Source organism: Ursus americanus, chromosome 3 (assembly GCF_024610735.1).
Source record: "Ursus americanus isolate L20-20 chromosome 3, mUrsAme1.1.p, whole genome shotgun sequence".
Classification (NCBI taxonomy): Eukaryota; Metazoa; Chordata; class Mammalia; order Carnivora; family Ursidae; genus Ursus; species Ursus americanus.
Window position 1 is genome coordinate 61,942,199 of NC_142129.1, and position 19,302 is coordinate 61,961,500.

Below are 19,302 nucleotides of genomic sequence, written 5' to 3' on the forward strand. Positions count from 1 at the left end.
GAAAGAGGGAGAGATGAAAGAATAAAACAAGTGGAAATCTTTTATTAATTGCCTAATATATTATTACATTATCTTGGTCAATACATAAGTTAGACTTCTATGGATGGGAATGCCGAGGTACAAAATTGGAAATGTTTAGAAAAAAAATGTTGTGTTCTTTTGTCTCGTTGGACTTTGGCAGAAATCAGCTATGGAGCTAGTTGTGTGAGTCCAACATAGATTGGCAGAGGCTCCTTGTCGGTTAAACATTTTGTTAATAAGTGGTTAGAGTTGATTTCTGATTCACCAGATATAACTCCCAGATGCTGTATAATTGTGTCTTAAACCATCTTCCTTTAGTCCTGCTACCTTGATGATATAGCAGATGAGATGGATCAACACTCCATCAAGGTGAGAAATAGGGAGACTAATCTGTTTATAATATTGAAATGAGTGAATGAATTGGCCAGGAGAAGCAAATGCCCCCTTAATTATTGCAGGAATGAATAATTCTGTATCAGCTTAGTATGTCAAAACCAAAGTACTCTAGTTGTCTAGGGTGGACATTCTTCAAAATTCAAATAGACAATATTAAATAATTCCATTTCCAATTTGGATCAGTTTGCTTAATTACCTTGGGATAGATCTTGCAGGCAGATGGTTTGGAAATCAGTGCTGCTAAAAGCATTTAGAGCAGCAAGAAGAATGCTGAATATTCTTCTGTCATCAAGGAGACAACTATTTAAACTTGTTCTAAATTTTTAGATGCAAAATAATATCTGCCTTGCTTCACAGTGTTAAAACGGGACCTCAGTCAAGATCTAATTCAGGAACTTTTACCCAAACAGAATATTCTGCCTCTGCAGTAGTAAAGATTTCATTAATGTTGTAATAGTGATTTTGTATTTTTAAATGTGCCAGAATTATTAATCAGAACTTAGTATATTCTTAACGTATTATTTTTTCAGGTGAATCAAGTTCTCCTCAAATAAATAAAAGCAACAAATAATTTATTTAAATAACATATCAAGCTCTCTGTCTTTATGACTTTTAACAAATTTAAATAACATTTTGCCAAATTTTAATGAAATAATGAAATAAACTTATTATAAAATAGATAACACTTCTTTTTTCTACTCTATCTTTAAATTGTATTTTCTTTTCTAAGAGAAGTTGAAGTTCAATGACACAAAATATTAAACAGTACAAACCATGTATAAACAATGCAATCTTTTTTAAAAGGGCATATTTATATCCTATAATTATAGCATTTATGTTTAAATGAATGCATATTGCAAAAACAGTGAATATATTTTCTTTTTTTCCCAGTGAGCCAGGGGCTATTCAATAGCTCTTAAAAAAAATCTATTGAAAGATCTTCCTTTACATTTCTTTTTTTATTATTATTATATTTCAAAAACATTTCAAAGTATTAAATGAAGTTTTCTGTCTCTCTCTCTTATCTCACATGTTCCTGAAAAATTAGTACCTGGGGTGGTATAATATAGAAACTCACAATCTACATTTAATTGAATTGTATTTCTCTCAAGTAGGGTACTTTTGCTAAACAAAATAAACATAATACCAGTATTATGAGCCAGACAGTACTAAAGTTTCCTTCATATAAAGATCATGCTGTGTTTGGTGGCACGTTTAGTAGCCCCAATTGTTAGCAGTAGTTGAATACTGAAAATGTTTGTATAGGTTAGCATTTGCTCCACATTGTATTTGAAGTGTGAGTTTTATACATCTTAGTGTCTAAAAGAGACAATCCATTTCACCCTTGTCTGCATAGAGAATGTGTAGTAAAAATTTGGTGTCCACCTTCAACTGATACTTCATTCTGCCTGTGCAGAACTGCTCTGGGGACTTAGACAGGCTAGGAAAAAACCCTGAGGTTAAACAACTATATATATATATATATATATATATATATATATATATATATATATATATATATATATATATACACACACACACACACACACACACATGCACACACGTGTGCGTGTGTGTGTGTGTGTATAAGTGTGACTGACAGTGTAGGACTGTACATAATAAAACTGAATGATTATGCTAATGTTTACAGGCAATTAAAATGAACTTATATTAAATATTGATACTTTGTAAGTAATAAAAAATTGAGAAAGAAAATGAGAGTGTTTTTAGGTGTTTCAACAGGATGCTTAAATAAAGAGAAGATAATTTGTGAGAAAACAGGTAGCTTTTCCAATGTGATCCAATAACAACATTGAAAACTTTCTTAGTTTCACTTTAGAGTGTGAAGAACACAATATAAGATGACTTTTCAGAACATAGCTTTTTATTTTTCACTTATTTTTTTTTAAATGGAGAGGAAAAGAGCAGTAATCTTCCAGCAAAGTTGACCTTATAAAGTAAATCCAAATTCTTAGCATGCTCTGTTTTAGTGCAATGCAGCATGGCTCACTAGAGCAAGTCGGACGAAAAGTTAGAGAATCAGAAGTTCGATTCCAGATCCCGTAACTAAATTGTTATGCAATCTTGGGGGCTGGGAATGGCATTCTGGAAACCTGATTGCCTTCTCTAAATAGCTGTGAAAGATTATATAACTCCTGATACCAATGAAGGTGCATTATTGAATTTCAGTCTTTGGAAATGTTAAGATGAACATATGCAAAATAGATACACTTTAATTTGAAAGCTTTTGCAATTGGTATGCATAATTTCCACGAAGATATGAATATCTGCTACAAAATATTTAAGTTTGGGACCAGGTTACAAATAAAGGATGCTGGAACAGGTATATCTTACATTGTTTAGAAGTTCTGGTTTGAAATGTTGTTATGAGCTTTTTTTTTTTTAAAGATTTTATTTATTCATTTGACAGAGAGAGAGACAGCCAGTGAGAGAGGGAACACAAGCAGGGGGAGTGGGAGAGGAAGAGGCAGGCTCCCAGTGGAGGAGCCTGATGTGGGGCTCGATCCCAGGACTCTGGGATCACGCCCTGAGCCGAAGGCAGACCCTTAACGACTGAGCCACCCAGGCACCCCTGAAATGTTCTTTTGAGCTTTAATCCTAGAGCTGCTCTTAATAGCATGGCTTAATCTCTAGCCTCACATCAGGATGATGACTGTGGCAGTTCCCAGTCTCACAGAGGTGATGTAAGTCTTAATTAATCTTTGTAAAACTATCTAGGAGCCATGGATGAGAAGAGTTATGAAAAGGGGAGGGGATATTGTTATAATAAGAAACAACTGCATATTGCCTTGCATTACACTAATATGACAACAATATGTATTATTCCACTATTAATAATAGGTGCAACAGAGCTACCATCCAACATGATGAGCACATTTAAAGTTTTCATGTTAACGAATTTATAGGTAATAATTCTGCCATAGGCTGTGTTTATGTAGAAAGAAACCAAACTACTACATGGTCTTTCTCTATGTAACATTCTCCTGAATGAATGTACTGTGATCATTAATGGAGCAAAAGAATCAGAATGATTCAGTTTACTATTTGGAAACCTGTGTCAGTCATGCTTCCAACTAGACACAATTGGTTTGTCAGATCAAATGAAGTTTTAGAATGCTTCTGTGTTAACACTTGTGTATTCTTTGCCTGTTAAGACTCTGGTATGATTATATATGTATTGTATTCTGTTCCAGATAGTAATACTTTCTTTGGTAGCTACCCAAAAGGTCAAAATTAGCCGTGAAGCATGTGTAGCCAAAAGTCAACCAGTGATGGCATTCGAAGAACCGATATGGCATCTTCAACCTCAGTTTTGTCCCCTATAAGATACTGTTTATATTTTTTAGGGATTTTATAAAGCTCAAATCCAGCAATGTATGTGAACTGTAACTCATGACACAAAAATAAACTATTTATTATTTTTAGAAGGAAAGGCTAGGAGAATTACAAAATATATCCAGAATCTGATCACTTATCCCACTCTACTGTTTCCACCCCAGCCTACATCACCACAGTCTCCTTCCTAGATCCCTGAAATTGACTCCTAAGTGGTTTCCTGGCTTTTACCCTTGTCCACTTACAGTCTTTTCTTAGTATTATAGCCAGAGTGTTTTTTTTTTTTTTTGATTAGGTACATTACATCTTTTAGAATGGTCCCATATTTCTTGGATGTTCTGTGTGTGTGTGTGTGTGTGTGTGTGTGTGTGTGTGTGTGTGTGTGTGTTCTTTCTTATCTTTGTATTTCACCTTTGGAAGTTCCTACTGATAGAGCTCACAGATTCTTTCCTCAGTTGTGTCCAAGCTAGGAATGGGCCCATTAAAGGCATTCTTTATCTCAGTTTATGGTATCTGTGTCTTCAGCTCCAGGTAGGATCTCAGCTGTGACTCTGAATTCAGATTTGGGGTGGCAGTTCGCCTAGTAAACTTGGTTCTCTGATAGGTCCAAGAAAAGTCATTCTTTTCATTTTGTTCAGCTTTTTCTTAAACACAGAAGTAACACCTGTTTTCTACATTAGAGCTAAAACAGAGTGATTCTTCCAAAACTTAATTAAAATTGTTGCTTCTTTACTACTTCTGTGTTACTGGAATGAGAAGAAAATGTTGATCTCTTGAAAAACCAGCACTTCTCAGGTGTTTCTAGTGTGCTTTTGCTGCACTTTGATTTGAAGCAAATCAAAGCACCTCAAGAGTCATCGTAAATTTCCTAACCAATCTTCCTAAACACAGAGTCAGCATGAGGTCAATTAGTGAATTAAGATAAAAATATTTATTGTCTTCATTAGTCATAAGGAGTACACATTGATTAATGAATTAAAATTAAGAAATTTAGAAAACATACATATATACATGTGTATATCTATATAAATATGCACTTTGATATATTTCTTACATTTTTCTCTTTTTTAGGTTTGTTTTTAAGAAAAAATTGCCTTTTTCCACAGAATAGCAGAAAGAAACAATTAAAACACAGTTGTGACCCAGTAATTGCACTACTAGATATTTATTCAAAGAATACAAACATAGCAATTTGAAGGGGCACGTGCACCCAATGTTTATAGCAGCAATGTCCACATAGCCAAAATATGGAAAAAGTCCAATATGTCCATCGATGGATGAATGGATAAAGAAGATGTGGTATATATATACAATGGGATATTACTCAGCCATCAAGAAGAATGGAATTTTGCCATTTGCAATGATGTGGATGGAACTAGAGGGTATTACGTTAAGTGAAATAAGTCAGAGAAAGACTAATAACATATGGTTTCACTCATATGTGGAATTTAAGAATCAAAACAGATGAATGTAGGGGAAGGGAAGGAAAAATAAAATAAGATGAAAATTGAGAGGGAGGCAAATCATAAGAGACACTGAACTGTAGGAAACAAACTGAGGGTTGCTTAAGGGGAAGTTGGTGGGGGGAAGGGATAATTGGGTGATGGGCACTAAGGAGGGCACTTGATGAATGAGCACTGGGTGTTATATGCAACTGATGAATCACTACATTCTAACTCTGAAACTAATAAGAAAAACCCACAGTTGTGATAGGCAATAATATATTCATTTTACATTATATACATTCAGGATTTTTCCACTCATATTTAAAAATGAGAACTGTTTTATTCCTGTTGTTTGGTAGATAACATGTATTATTTTTGCCTCTTCTCTAGCATCTTTCAGAATCTTTTTTTCTATCCATGGCACTTTGAAATTTCTAAATGTGTTGGAGAAGAGTGATTAAAATGCATTTGCTTCACCCTCTTGTCACCCTTTCAGTATGATGTCTCCAGTCTCCTTTCACCTATAAACATTTCCTTGCATTTTTTTTCATTGATAAGTTTCTCTACTCAATTTTCTTTTTTCTGGAATTCTATTAATTGAAGGGGATATGGTTTGATTCTTTGATTTATATTTTAGGAGATGTTTTTGACTTTATATTCTGGCTTTCCACCGAAATGTTTTATTTCAAGGAGAAACATTTTTTTATGGTAATATGCTTTATAAGGCAGCAAAATAAATAAGGGTCATATTCATGTAAACATAGACATTACACAGTACAGGGGAGAGGAGAAGGGGTAAGGGAATACAAATCTTTACCCATCCTGCTAACACTATTTCAGCAAAGGAGACTGCAGTGTCTTATCCTGTAGACAATCACTTATGTGATAAAGAACAAAGAAGATCTTTACTGGAAGATGTAAGATCATTCCACTTTAAGATAGCAAATAAATAAAACCAGAATAAGTGGCTTTTATTTTTGGGGAGTGGAAGGAGGCAGATCCTCTCAGTTACTACAGATATTGCTACTCTGTTAATGATACTATTATTTATGTAAAATATTTAAATGTTTTTTGTGGATGAGATAAATGAAGTCTCACCTCCTATTTGTCCAAATACAGAGTTGTCTATTGTCTGTACTTCTTTTTTTTGTTTTTTGACTGTTTTCTTGACCAAGTGTCTTTCGTTTGTGAGCTTCTATTGGTATAAGCTTTTTTGTAGAACTGAATTTCTTTACAGACAAATCCTGGAATCCGTATGTTCCTCTAGCACTCCAGGTGCAACTGGACAGCTTTTACCTACTGAGTGTTAGGTTTACAGTGCTGAAGAAGATGGTAAGCTGCTGTCGGTACACATCTATAAAGTGTGTACAACTGCAGCAGCCCCTCTTCCATCCCTTCATCCACTGCACATTAGGATTCACTTCTCTTACCAAGGCTTCTGTTGTCTTCTTGGTCCCATTGTTCACAGAGTGGCCTATGTTAATTAAGGTGTTAATGAGCATAGGGTTTTATGGAGGTGTGCTGGCTGTTTCCAGTTTTATGGATGAAAAGTTGAAGAGGTTGAGAGTTGGTTCATAATCTCTAGTTTCGGACTTGAGCTAATGTATCTTAGGAAAATCCTGTTTCTCTTTGAAATTATGAGAGATTAGTCTAATGAAAGACAGGGGCTCCATCTCCCCCTGATAAGTAGAGACTGATGCAGAAAAGTGTTGGTCTCATCAGCTGGTCCAATTGTGTGCCCCTCCCTGAATACTTCCAGCTCCACCTCTCAGTATTCATATTTTAATATTTTCTTATCTGTCCTAGTCCATTTGGGCTGCTATAAAAAATATCAGATACCATGTGACTTATAGACAATAGAATTTTATTTCACACAGTTCTAAGTCTGGGAAGTCCAAGATCAAGGATCCAGCAGATTCAGTGTCTGGTGAGAGCTTGCTCCTGCTTCATAGGTGGTCATCTTCTTTCTCTGTCCTCACATGAAGGAAGGAACAGAGAACTCTCTAGACTCTTCTTTATAAGGGCACTAATCACATTTATGGGACTCTCCCCTTATGAACTACTCATCTTCCAAAGGCCCCACCTCCTAATAACATCACATCAGGGATTATATTTAATATATGAATTTTGGAGGGACACTAGCATTCAGTCTATGGCACTATCCAAAGACTCTCATTATCTAATTGTTCTTTTTTCAATAGTTACTGATACTTGTTTTATGAATATGTTCTCTTTTTGCATTTCTGAGTAAACAAATTCATCCTCCTTTTGTTCTCTGGATTGCTACTTTGCTTGGGATCAATTTTTCCCTTTGTAAATGGTGACCCTTGGCTGCCCAATTATATTTAAATGTGAGCCAGTAAAGAAGCAGTCTGGGAATTTTATGTTGGCTTTCTGAGTTTGTAAAGTAACAAATTTACCTTTAAGGTGAGTGGGAAGGAAGATTGTCATGTTGATGGGGTTGGCCTAAGTGTCAGTATATATGAGAATTACACTGGAGTGCTAATATTCACACTACCTGCCTTCATTCTCCTTCAGTGGCTAATTGATTTCCTTTATAAATAACATTCCCATCCCCCCCTCTTTGATAAAGAAGGAAGGGGAATTTGAGGGTGATAAATGGTCTAGTATATAAAACTTCAGTTAACACTCTTTCTCGAGCTGTACATCTGACTTTTTATTGCAGCATTTCCTAAAGATTCTCCAAGATTTGGGGCACCTGGGTGGCTCCGTCAGTTAAGTGTCTGACTTCAGCTCAGGTCATTCTCTCACGTTCCTGGGATCGAGCCCCTTGCAGTGGGTTCCACACTCAGTGGGGAATCTGCTTCTCCCTCTCCCTCTGTGTTCTTCCTCTCTCAAATAAATAAGTAAGTAAGTAAGTAAATAAATGAAATAAATAAATAAAATATTAAAAAAAAAAAAAAGATTCTCTAAGATTCTATAGCTGTTTCCCCTACATTATCCTTTCCTGGATCTTAGACCATGGCTTCCTTCACGCTTCTTCATTACTCAGTATTTTCATCTCTATCAAAAATATGTTATGCATTTAAATGATTAAAAAAACAAATTTACTATTATTTTAATGGTGTCTTAGGAAAGAGGAATTATGACATAGTTTTTCTCATATCACCTTGACTGTGTTCTTCTCAATGTTTTATTTTCTTGTGGCAAGAATGATCACATGTTGCTTCTTATTTGTTGAGGACTGAATTCCTATTGTAGGAAAGTGACAAAAGGGAAGAGGGTCAGATGACTGTCAATTATTGAGTATCTGCTATATTCCATGCACTTTGTTGGATATAGGAGGTGGAGAATATATAACTAGACATAACATCATTTTCTTAATTTTTTGTCCAGTTTATTGAAGTTTTGAGAGATTAATAACATTGGTAAATTTACATACAAACAGGTTGCACCAAGATTGACCCCTTATTCTTTCTACAGTTCGATGCTGTCTTCTATAAGTCTAGAGTATGAGTTTTTACTAGTTTGGTTTATTGTGCCTAGAATTGCAACACACTTCTTTCAAGGCATTTGTTCAGAGATTTCTACAGCAAACTGATGCAGTAAAGATAAAACCATTTTAGAAATCAATTAGTATAAAATATCACCAAAAAACTCAAAGTACAGATGATTTTAATATTAAACATCATATCAATTTATTGTTAGAGTGCTTTGCAATAATACGAGCAAGCAATTTTTCTCTTAATAACTATGTTAATATTGCTATTTTCCAATTTGAAGATAAAATTGAGCAAGCACCCAAGCTTCATATTCCCTTAACTCTCTTCATAAATTAAATTCAGCAAATTTTTTTGCTAGTTGTTTTCTTTTCTAACGGTGTTTTCAGGAGGTATAGGCTATAACTGCATTTTCTTTAGCCTCAGCTCCTTTATCTTGCCCATGAAAATACAGGTTATTTTTATGATAAAATGCCTCATTTTTTATTAAAGTGATATAATGTTGACATGGAGATCAAAAGTGAAATGTATGATGCAGCGCACACTGTGACACCTGAGTCTTTTCAGCATTCAAATTCTCCTTTGTTTTGTGGAGTATTAACTTGAAATGGGTTTTTAACATTCTTTCTTTATATGCATGGTTCTATAGAAGTAAAATTACTGAAATTTGAGAGCCCAGTCTCAGGATGACCAAAATCTACTTGATGATATTGTTATTCTTTTTTTTTTGTTTTAAAGTCACTAGATTGGATGCCTGGGTGGCTCAGTTGGTTAAGCGTCTGCCTTCAGCTTAGATCATGATCCCAGGGTCCTGGGATGGAGCCCCACATGGGGCTTCTTGCTCATTAGGGAACCTGCTTGTCCCTCTGCCTCTGCCTGCCACTCCCCTTGCTTGTGCTCTCTCTCTCTGACAAATAAATAAATAAAATCTTTAAAAAAGATAAAATCACTAGGTATATTAGAAAGAGAAGTTATTTTTATGTAAAAATAGAAATGTTTTATCTTGGAACAATTTAAAATTGTATTGTATTAATTTGCTCAATAGTTTTGAGCAATGAAGTCATTTAATATATTTTCATAGACCTTTGTCTTGTTTTCTAGTATTACTTAACTAGATTTAACATAGTTAATGCTGATAATGGATAGGTAGATTTTTACTTAGCTTCCTTTAGAATGCTTGGCATTTTCTCTCAATATTTAATCCTTTGTCATCAATGTAAATAATGAGTCACTTAAATAGCTGATTAAGTTTTAAGTTCTCCTAAAAGCAATAAAAATCAGTGCAATCATCACCTCTATTTAATAATCCTTTGCTTTTCCTCCCTATGTCAATGCTAGATCTGAAATTTACTGTCTAATTAGTATTAAATATTTGACACAGGCACTCCTACAGAGGACCAAGTGTAATTTCATCAGCTAGGCTAATATCCAATAAAATATGAGGTTTCATTAGCTATCATTTAGAGGGTTGTGGTGCAACTCAGTTTATTTTAAATTTAGACAAAATATTTTAGTGGGAGAGAATGTTAGGGAATCAGCTGACCTTCCACTAAACATAACAGTTCACTTTTTACTATCCCTACTGGTTAGCATCTAGCCTTTGCTTAACTGTGTATGGGGTTTATTGTCTTCACCTAGAGATGATCTTATTCACTATGAGGATACTTTTTTTGTTTTTTGTTTTTAGATTTTATTTATTTATTTGACAGAGAGAGAGAGAGAACAAGCAGGGAGAGGGGAAGAGGGAGAAGCAGGCTCCCCACTGATCAGGGAGCCCAACGTGGGGCTTGATCCCAGTACTCTGGGATCATGAACTGAGCCGAAAGCAGCCGCTTAACTGACTGAGCCACCCACGCACCCTGTACTATGAGGTTACTCTTAAGGTTAGTAAAGACATTAACTACATCTGCCTCTCTGTCATTTCTACCTATAAGCTTTCATTCTATACCATGAAGCCACATTGAATGTTCATTTTAACATGTTTTTATACATGACAATTAATCATAATAGTCTAAATGAGGGGAGATAAATACATGGGTGGTTATGTGAAAGAAATGAAGAGAACATGGTAAGGTTTTGGAGGAGGAAGCAAAGGTAAGGACTGTGTGATTTCTTTTCAATGAAATGGCGGAGAAATAAGAAGATTTGATTATGAGCTATATTAAGTATACTTCCAGAGGATATATTCTGATCTATTTAGACTAATGGATATGGAGGAGAGGATATTATATCTGAGGTATCATACATTAATGAAGAAAAACAAAGAAAACACAGAGCAGGAGATTGGTAATGTTATTATGGGCATAGTCATCAGACCAGATTTTGTCATAAATACATGAAATCTTTCCAGGGAACAGAGCCAAATGAAGTAGAATAAATTAGACAAATGTGTTATCTGGTAGCTTAGGATTTTTCTTATTTGTCCTTGTATTACATTTGTATTTCATATTGAATTAATAAACTTAGAATTACAAGTAATTAGAAGAATGTTTATTAAAGCAGCAATAGAATTCTGATTATGAGATTTGTCTCTTTACATGTTTCTGAAGGAGTCAAAAAGTGTTGCTTCTACAAGATGCCATGTTTTATTTAATGGTTTTGTCTTTGAGACAGTTTTAAAAGAAGGTATTACATAGCCTTACCAGTGACAGTGTCTCACACTTGATAGAAATTGCTAGTTACTGATATAATACTTATTACCCCTTTGTACTTTACCAATAGAAGCCTTCCCAGTTGAAAGACATTTTCAATCTTTCTTGAAGTGAGTTATGGGTGGCCAAGGTGATGTGAGTGCAAAATATGGTATTGGTCTTTCTAGAAGAGCTGTTTTGTTTTGTTTAAAGCATGTGGACTCATTTTGGAGGAGTGCCTCTTTCCCCTTCCATCCTCTTCATTCTTCCTGCCTAAAATTAGATGGCTAACACTTAAGCAACCATCTTGTACCATGAGGCAATACTGTCAATGGAAACCAGTTCTAAAGATCAAGGTGTATAAAGACAGACTAAGCTTGGATCCCAAATGCTTGTAAAATTACATCAGCTCTGGACTCTGTACATTTGAACTTTTTCTACTTTCAGGAGAAATAAACATCTGTTTTGCTTAAACCATTGTTATTTTGGGGCAAGGTATTTTGTTTTATGCAGATCAAGCTAATCCTACCTGATAAATGCCAAAACTGGAATTACTGATATAAAGAAATGGCTCATGGGAAGTAAGTTATTGCCTCTGTTTCTAATATAATCTTATAGGATTTTCTGGCTCCTAGAACCGTGCATCCTACATTATTTAGAGATATTTGACAGATGTTGGGTTGATGGTTGATAGAAAACCTTATAGCATCATGCATAAACCCACAGACTTGAGAGGATAGAGACCTTAATTGAATTCCATTTTGCCACTTTTTGGGTAACTCTGAGAAAGTTGCATAACCTCTTTAAGCATTATTGTCTTAATCTACCAACTGGAGATAATAATTTTTACCTCGTAGTTTTGTTGTAAAAATTAGATGAGCTACTGTATATAAATAATTTAGCACAGTGTCTAGCACTTATTAGAGGTTAGATGTTACTATTGCCATTGTTTTTGTTATCAGTTAAAGGTAGATGATTCCTTTTCCTTTCTGATTTAATTGAATGGCCACATCTTGCTTCTTAACATTATTATTCCCAGCATCCATGATGTCCAGCATTGCTCCTGTTCTAACCTACTTTCTTTAATAGTGATTGATTCATAGGGAGTAATAGGGGAAGATAACCAAGAAGCAATATTTAATAGTTTTAAGAATTGTCCTTCTATCTACCAAATTTAGAGATTGGAATTTATGGGAGTGAAACTTTAAACATTATAGACTTGTATTTTCCTTGGCTGTTAGGAATTAATTATGAATTACAAGATTCAAAATGTGAAATACATATCTTTATTTTATGATATAAAATACTACAGCATTGGAAATGATAAGACTTGAAGAAACTGAGATTTTTCTTTGTACATCTTGTTAATATATTTTCATTTAGGCCAGATTTGAAGTCCTGCATGGGGTAGTCTCCATTCATTTATTTAGTTTATGATCTAAGTTAGATATTTCCTCAGGTATCAATATCCTCAAATTTGGGTTTGATTATTGGATCCCCTGTCCCTCCCTCTGGCCTAATCTGACCAATGGTTAGGGCTGTTGCATTTCTGCATTAAAAGTTGTAGAGCCAAGGCCCATCTTCAACTTATAGTTCCTCTTATTATACCATATTACCTGAGAGAAGTTTAACAGAGATGTGAAGTCATGGAATATCCTGAGTGACTGAACTCAATGCTTCTTAGCTGGGATTTTATATATATATATATATATATATATATATATATATATATATATATATATATATATATATGTATTTGTAAGTTCTGGATTTAAATCAGAGTAGAGATTAGAAGCAAAGAACATGGACTAGAAGGTGTCATTAGGAACTCAAACCCTTTTCATTTGTCATTGAGAAATTTAGTTGACATATGTGCCAGGTGAGGTTTATTTTAAAATTGGTTGAAAACTCCTAATTACTTAGTTGTCATCCCAATAATATTTGAAAAGATTTAGTTAAATATTTCATTATTGATAACTTATTGGGTTTATGTTAGAGATGCAGCCTCATTAAAATATTCTTTATTTTAATAACGGTGTTTATTATAAATGAGAGAAACACTGTTCCCTCTCTATGGGCATCTCAATTTGAGAAATTATGAAATGAAGATTCTTACAACCTTGTTAGTTCTATAATAGAAAAGTTTTGATAGTTGTTTGATCAAAGCAACACTTTGAAGCACATTCAGAAGTTAGATCTGGGTATGTGATAAACAAATCTCTTTCTAACATCAGCAGGGACTTCTGCTTCTGTCTGAAGTTGCTAGGATACTATCTTAAAGAAATAACTCATTTGATTAACTGCAAATAGAAATTGCTTTTTTTAAAAAAAGTTCATACATTTATAATAGCCTAGGTCAGGCATAAATCTATACTAGCTAAATGTTAAGCATATGATCTGATGACCCTCTTGAATATCGGGAAAAAAAAAACCATTATTTTTCTTCATAAAATGCATGACACAGAATGACTTTAAGCCATGTTTTACCATAAAAATGAAAATATTATTGGTAAAGGAATATTTTCCCTTGCTTTATCCTGGATTTTAGAATATTGTGAGGATCAAAAGAAAAGCCACATACAAAAACACTTTGAACCTCTAAAATGAATATAGAAATCCAATAATTTTAAAAAATGGTGTCTTTCCTGACAAGTGAAAATCTTGCCTATTAGCTATGTCTGTTACATATCACCTATGCCTGTTCATTAGCACTTGATTTCATATTTTATTCTATAATACAAAAGCCCTGTAATATCATGGCAGTGGCCACTATTATTTAATATTATGGGTAAGACATGTCTTGGGCAAAGCAAACATCTTCTTGTAGGTACACAGTTTTCCTAAAGGACAGATGGTAATCTTGGTCTTAATATGAACATTACAAAGCAACTCTACTGTATAATAATCTTACTTCTCTGCTTTTGTGTCTTGTGACATTTGTATACCACCTGTGGCAGAATAAAAGCCAAAAAGGTTATTTAAAACAGTATCTGTGGTAAGACCATTTATCCAAATAAATAAAATCTTCCAATTTACTTATTAGCTATTTCCTCAGGTAAGACCAAAATTTCAGATGTCATCCATTATGTTGATTTCTCAAAAGCATCATTAGCTTGATATATTCTTACATCAGAGTGATATAGCTATACATATGTTGTTTTCTGCAGGTGTGATACTGTCATAGTCCACTTAGGCTGCTATAACAGTATACCACAGACTGGGTAGCCGACAAACAACAGAAATGTATTTCTTACAATCCTGAAGGCTAGAAGTCTGAGATCACAGTGCCAGCAAGGCTGGGTGATGGCCCTCTTCCTGTTCCATAGCCAGAGACTTCTTGTTTTGTCCTAACATGATAGAAGGGGCTAGGGATCCCTGTAAGGTGTCTTTTATAAGAACACTTCCACTGTTCCTAAAGATACCATCTTCATGACTTTAGGCACCTCTCAAAGACCCACCTTCTAATACCATCGCATTGGGTATTAGAATTTCAACATATGGATTTTTTTTTTCAGTGCAGTCTGATAATCATTGACTTTTGATTGGGTTGTTTAATCCGTTTACATTTAATGTTATTATTATAATAGTTGTGTTTAGATCCACCAGATCACTTTTTATTTTTTTATATGTCTTATGTTTTTTGCCACTCTTTTTCCTTTACCGTTTTCTTTTGCATTAAGTAAATACTCTCTAATACAGCATTTTGATTTCTTTGAGTTTTTCACTGTTTTTGTTTGTTCATTTTTAAATTATTGTTCTAGGGCTTACCATATACATCTAAACTTATCAGAATCATTTTCAGGCATATATGAGCTTAATTCCAGTAATCTAGAGAAACATAATCCTATATAACTCTATTCCGTTTCCCCCTTTTTGTGGTATTATTTCTGTACATATTATACTGATTAATGTTACAAAAACATACCCTTTGAACTGTTAGTGGCAGATATATTATACATATATTAATATGTTATAAGCCTGATATTGTGTCCTATAGATATTATTTTATTCAATAGCTTCTTAAATAAGTTATGGAAAGGAAGGAAAAATATATATTTTTTAATAATCACATAGTTACATTTACTGGTGCTTTTTGTTCTTATGGATTCAAATTCCATCAGACTTCACTTGCTTTAATCCTGAAAAACTTCCTTTATTTCTGTTTTTTCCCCAATTATTTTATTTATTTATTTATTTATTTATTTATTTATTTATTTATTTAATCTAATCTCAACATCCAACATAGGGTTCAAACTCACAACCCTGAGATCAAGAGTCACATACTCTACCAGCTAAGCCAACCAGGTGTCTCTGAAGAACTTCCTTTAATATTTCTTGTAAGGCACGACCACTGGCAATGAATTCTCTGTTTTTGTTTATTTCTAGTGTGTTAAAAGTGAGATATACATGCACATGAAAGTAAACAGAAATACACACATTTCATAAGAAATGAGTAATAATTCAGAAGTCTCTATAACAAATTGACATTTTTATTGGCACACAATAGTCTAGCTATGTACAGATGCACAATAATTCAGATATTTGAATTTACAGCTACTTTTGAATTGGCTGGCCTTTTGGATGCATTGGGCAGGCAAACATTTTTAAATCCTGATTCATCCCAGTTCTTTAAGGCATCAAAATGCCTCATTGAAATTAATATATAAATCCTTTTACAGAATTTGTCTCTGATGAGTATGGGCAGCACTGACAGTATATCCAAAAACATTTGAAATTCTCATTTTTGGTTTGCTAAAGGTTAGATTCCTGGCTTGGACCTTAATTTAAGACTTCTGAGACCATAAAGACACTTAATAAAAAGTTTTATACTTACCAAAGCCACAGCTTTGATTTCATGCAGTATCACATCATTCCTAACAATTATTCAGATGATGCCTTAAAAGATTACTTAAGAAGTCAGGTGGGAGGGGAGCCTGGGTGGCTCAGTCATTAAGCGCGTCTGCCTTCAGCTCAGGGCGTGATCCCGGCGTTCTGGGATCAAGCCCCACATCAGGTTCCTCCGCTGGGAGCCTGCCTCTTCCTCTCCCACTCCCCCTGCTTGTGTTCCCTCTCTCACTGGCTTTCTCTCTCTGTCAAATAAATAAATAAAATCTTTAAAAATAAAAATAAAAAAAAAAAGTCAGGTGGGAAACCTAGAGCTGTAAATACTTTATATTCTGGTTGTGAAGTATTGTATGTGAAGACAAATCTACATGAGCCTGAAGGCAAATTTAGTCTTTCTTTGTTATCTGGGAACTCTGAGTTTGTTGATATGCATAGAGTACTGCTTCAGTACTTATATTTAGTAATTTGATTAATGAAAGGTAAATTCCTGAGGGGCAATGATTCTTATATACCCTTTTAAATATTAATTGATTTAATATATTGCTTACTACAATACTAGTTTTTTGGTCCCATGAGTAACCTTTCTGAAGCAATCTGACATGTTTAATGCATAATAATTATAGTACTGACAATTACTTTGTTTTATTTTATGCCTCTCTTCTGAAGAGCTCAAAGTACTTTGGGCCTTTCTGATAATTTTTATAAAATCTCAGTAATGTGGTGGAAATCCTGTAGGGGAGGGAGCAATAGCAGTTAAAGAAATAGTGGCATTTCTATAACCCATATCTAAAGTATCACAATCTCATAGAAAAACATGTCATAGAGTGTTGAAAGACTTACATTGTATTTTTATGTCTGTCACTGGGTTCCCTGTGTTCTCTTGGCTAAAGTTTGTACACTGTTTTCTGCCTCCTCCTTCTTCATCTTTATCTATCACTTAGCAGTCTGAGATTTCTGACTCATATAACCAAAATAAAATAGATGTTTACATTGGTCAATAGACAACTATCCAATAGATAATTCCATGTGTGATTCATTTCATGAAATTATGTAACTTCTGTGGTGATAGTAAGAATCAATCTTTCCTAACCCTAATTAAGATACTGTGAGTAGACAAGATTTATACACATGTGAAGACACACACACACACACACACACACACACACACACACACAGATACAATCCAGTACATGGAGGATAAAGATTCTACCCTAGAGTGATCAGGACACAGACCTGCCTGTGTTGGTATTCCTGACCTGTGTGGTAGGTGTGTATATTTATAGATATATGTAATTTGATGGAAAATAATCATTTCCATGTGTGATGATAAAGGAATACAAAACATTATATAGGACATAGACATGTAGATATAGGATACAGAAAATTTTGACAAATTAGATTACATAATACAGAGAAAATATGATTATGTTACTGTTATGGGCTGAATTGTATCCCCCCAAATTCATATCTTGAAGCTTTAATTTGTAGTACCTCAAAATGTGACTGTATTTGGAGATGCAGCCTTTAAAGAGGTAATTAATTTACAATGGGGTCATTAGTTTGGGCTCTGACCAATATGACTGATGTCTTTATAAGAAGAAATCATGACACAGACACAGGGATGACCTTGTGGGGACATAGTAAGAGGGTAGTCATCTGTAAGCCAAGGAAAGAGGCCACAGAAGAGACTAACCCTGCTGACACCTTCATCTTGGGTTTTTAGCCCCTGAAACAGTGAGAACATAAATTTCTGTTGTTTAAGTCACTAGTCTGTGGTATTTTGTTCTGGAAGCCCTACAAACATACAGTTACTGACATAAGAATTTTTATAAGATATTAAGCTCAAAAAGAATAGGGACTTTAACAAGTACATTTGTCATCCATCTCAGAAGGAAAGAAAACTCTAAACCTCACTAAAAGATAGAAAAAAGAATACAATTAAAGAATTAGTAAAAAATTGTGCTAGAATCTAAGAATGAACTACAACTTGCAAAAATCAATCAAGCAGTAAACTGACACCCTTTTGAGAAGCTGCCTCCATCTAAACCATTGTCCTCCACATCAGCTTGGGCTTCTTTGATTCTTGACATCTAGGGAGAATTATTTTGAAGGCCAATGCACAACTTTAAACATCTTGGAGATTTTTCTGAACTTCCAAGGGTCTTGTTTTTTTAACAGCCCTTTGTTCTTAGATCTTTACTTTCTATAACTGTGTCGCCGCATGTTAATGTGCATGTGAAAATCTGATGCTTCACCATTTTCCAGAAAAATCATGCATATTGAACACTTCTTGAATTTATAAAACTTACTAAATATTTGTGAGATCAGAGGAGAATCTTTATTAGGCCCACATAATTTCCGATTATCCTTCTGGCTTTCTTCTCCTTGTCTTACCTTCTCATTTCTCTCCCTTTCTTTCTGTGGAGCAAACTCTCTCCAGAACTCTAGCAAATTGGTTTGGACCCCACTGTGGAATGTTTAGAATCAGCACACAGTCATTTCTTCCCTGCAGAGACTCACCTACCCAAAAAGGTCTTTCCCAGCAAAGGCAGTTTCCCTTCCTTGAAGGAAGAAGATAGATAAGGAAGGCATACAGCCATTTCTAGTGAATGTCATCCTAATGACACCAGAGTAAGTAGAAATACGTGGCTTCTGTCTGGTTTCTCCCCCCCACTTCCCATTTTTCTATTGAGAATAATCCTCAAACTCTGCAAGATAATACAGAGATTGCAAAAGAGTAGGGTGAGCCCAGTTCATGAGAGAACATCTATATGGATTAAAAGAATTTGAAAAACTAGATCTAGGTGAATTCCATCTCAAGGAACTTGGAAACACTTGCAGAATTAATTACTATTGTTAAAAACGATAAAGTAGGGAAAGAGAATATTGAATTTGGTGCACATTTTTCAGATTTTCCACAAGAATAAAGACATTGATTTTGGAAAATTTACATGTTTGGGTTAATGTTTATTTTATTTGGTTCTGTAGACAGTTTAAAAATGTGGTTGATCTATATCTGTACTATGGAATGTTATCTCACTGTAAAAAGAAGGGAAATACTGATACATGCAGTAAAATGGATAAATCTTAAAAATATTATGTTAAGTGAAAGAAGGCAGTCACAAAAATGTATATTGTATGATTCCA

The 19,302-nt window shown here is 34.3% G+C and overlaps 1 long non-coding RNA gene across 18 annotated transcripts in view; it reads left to right on the plus strand.

Annotated features, from left to right (window-relative positions):
- Nucleotides 1-300: 300 nt before the first annotated feature.
- LOC123789238 (uncharacterized) overlaps nt 301-19,302 on the plus strand; it is a 685,069-nt gene continuing 666,067 nt past the window's right edge. For 14 of the 18 annotated variants that reach the window (XR_015723984.1, XR_015723985.1, XR_015723983.1 and 11 more), the window contains exon 1: nt 301-390. This is a non-coding gene — a long non-coding RNA (uncharacterized LOC123789238). Of the gene's footprint in view, nt 391-10,367; nt 10,564-19,302 lie in introns of all 18 variants that reach the window. The other 4 variants (XR_015723997.1, XR_015723994.1, XR_015723995.1 and 1 more) reach the window with 4 other exon arrangements.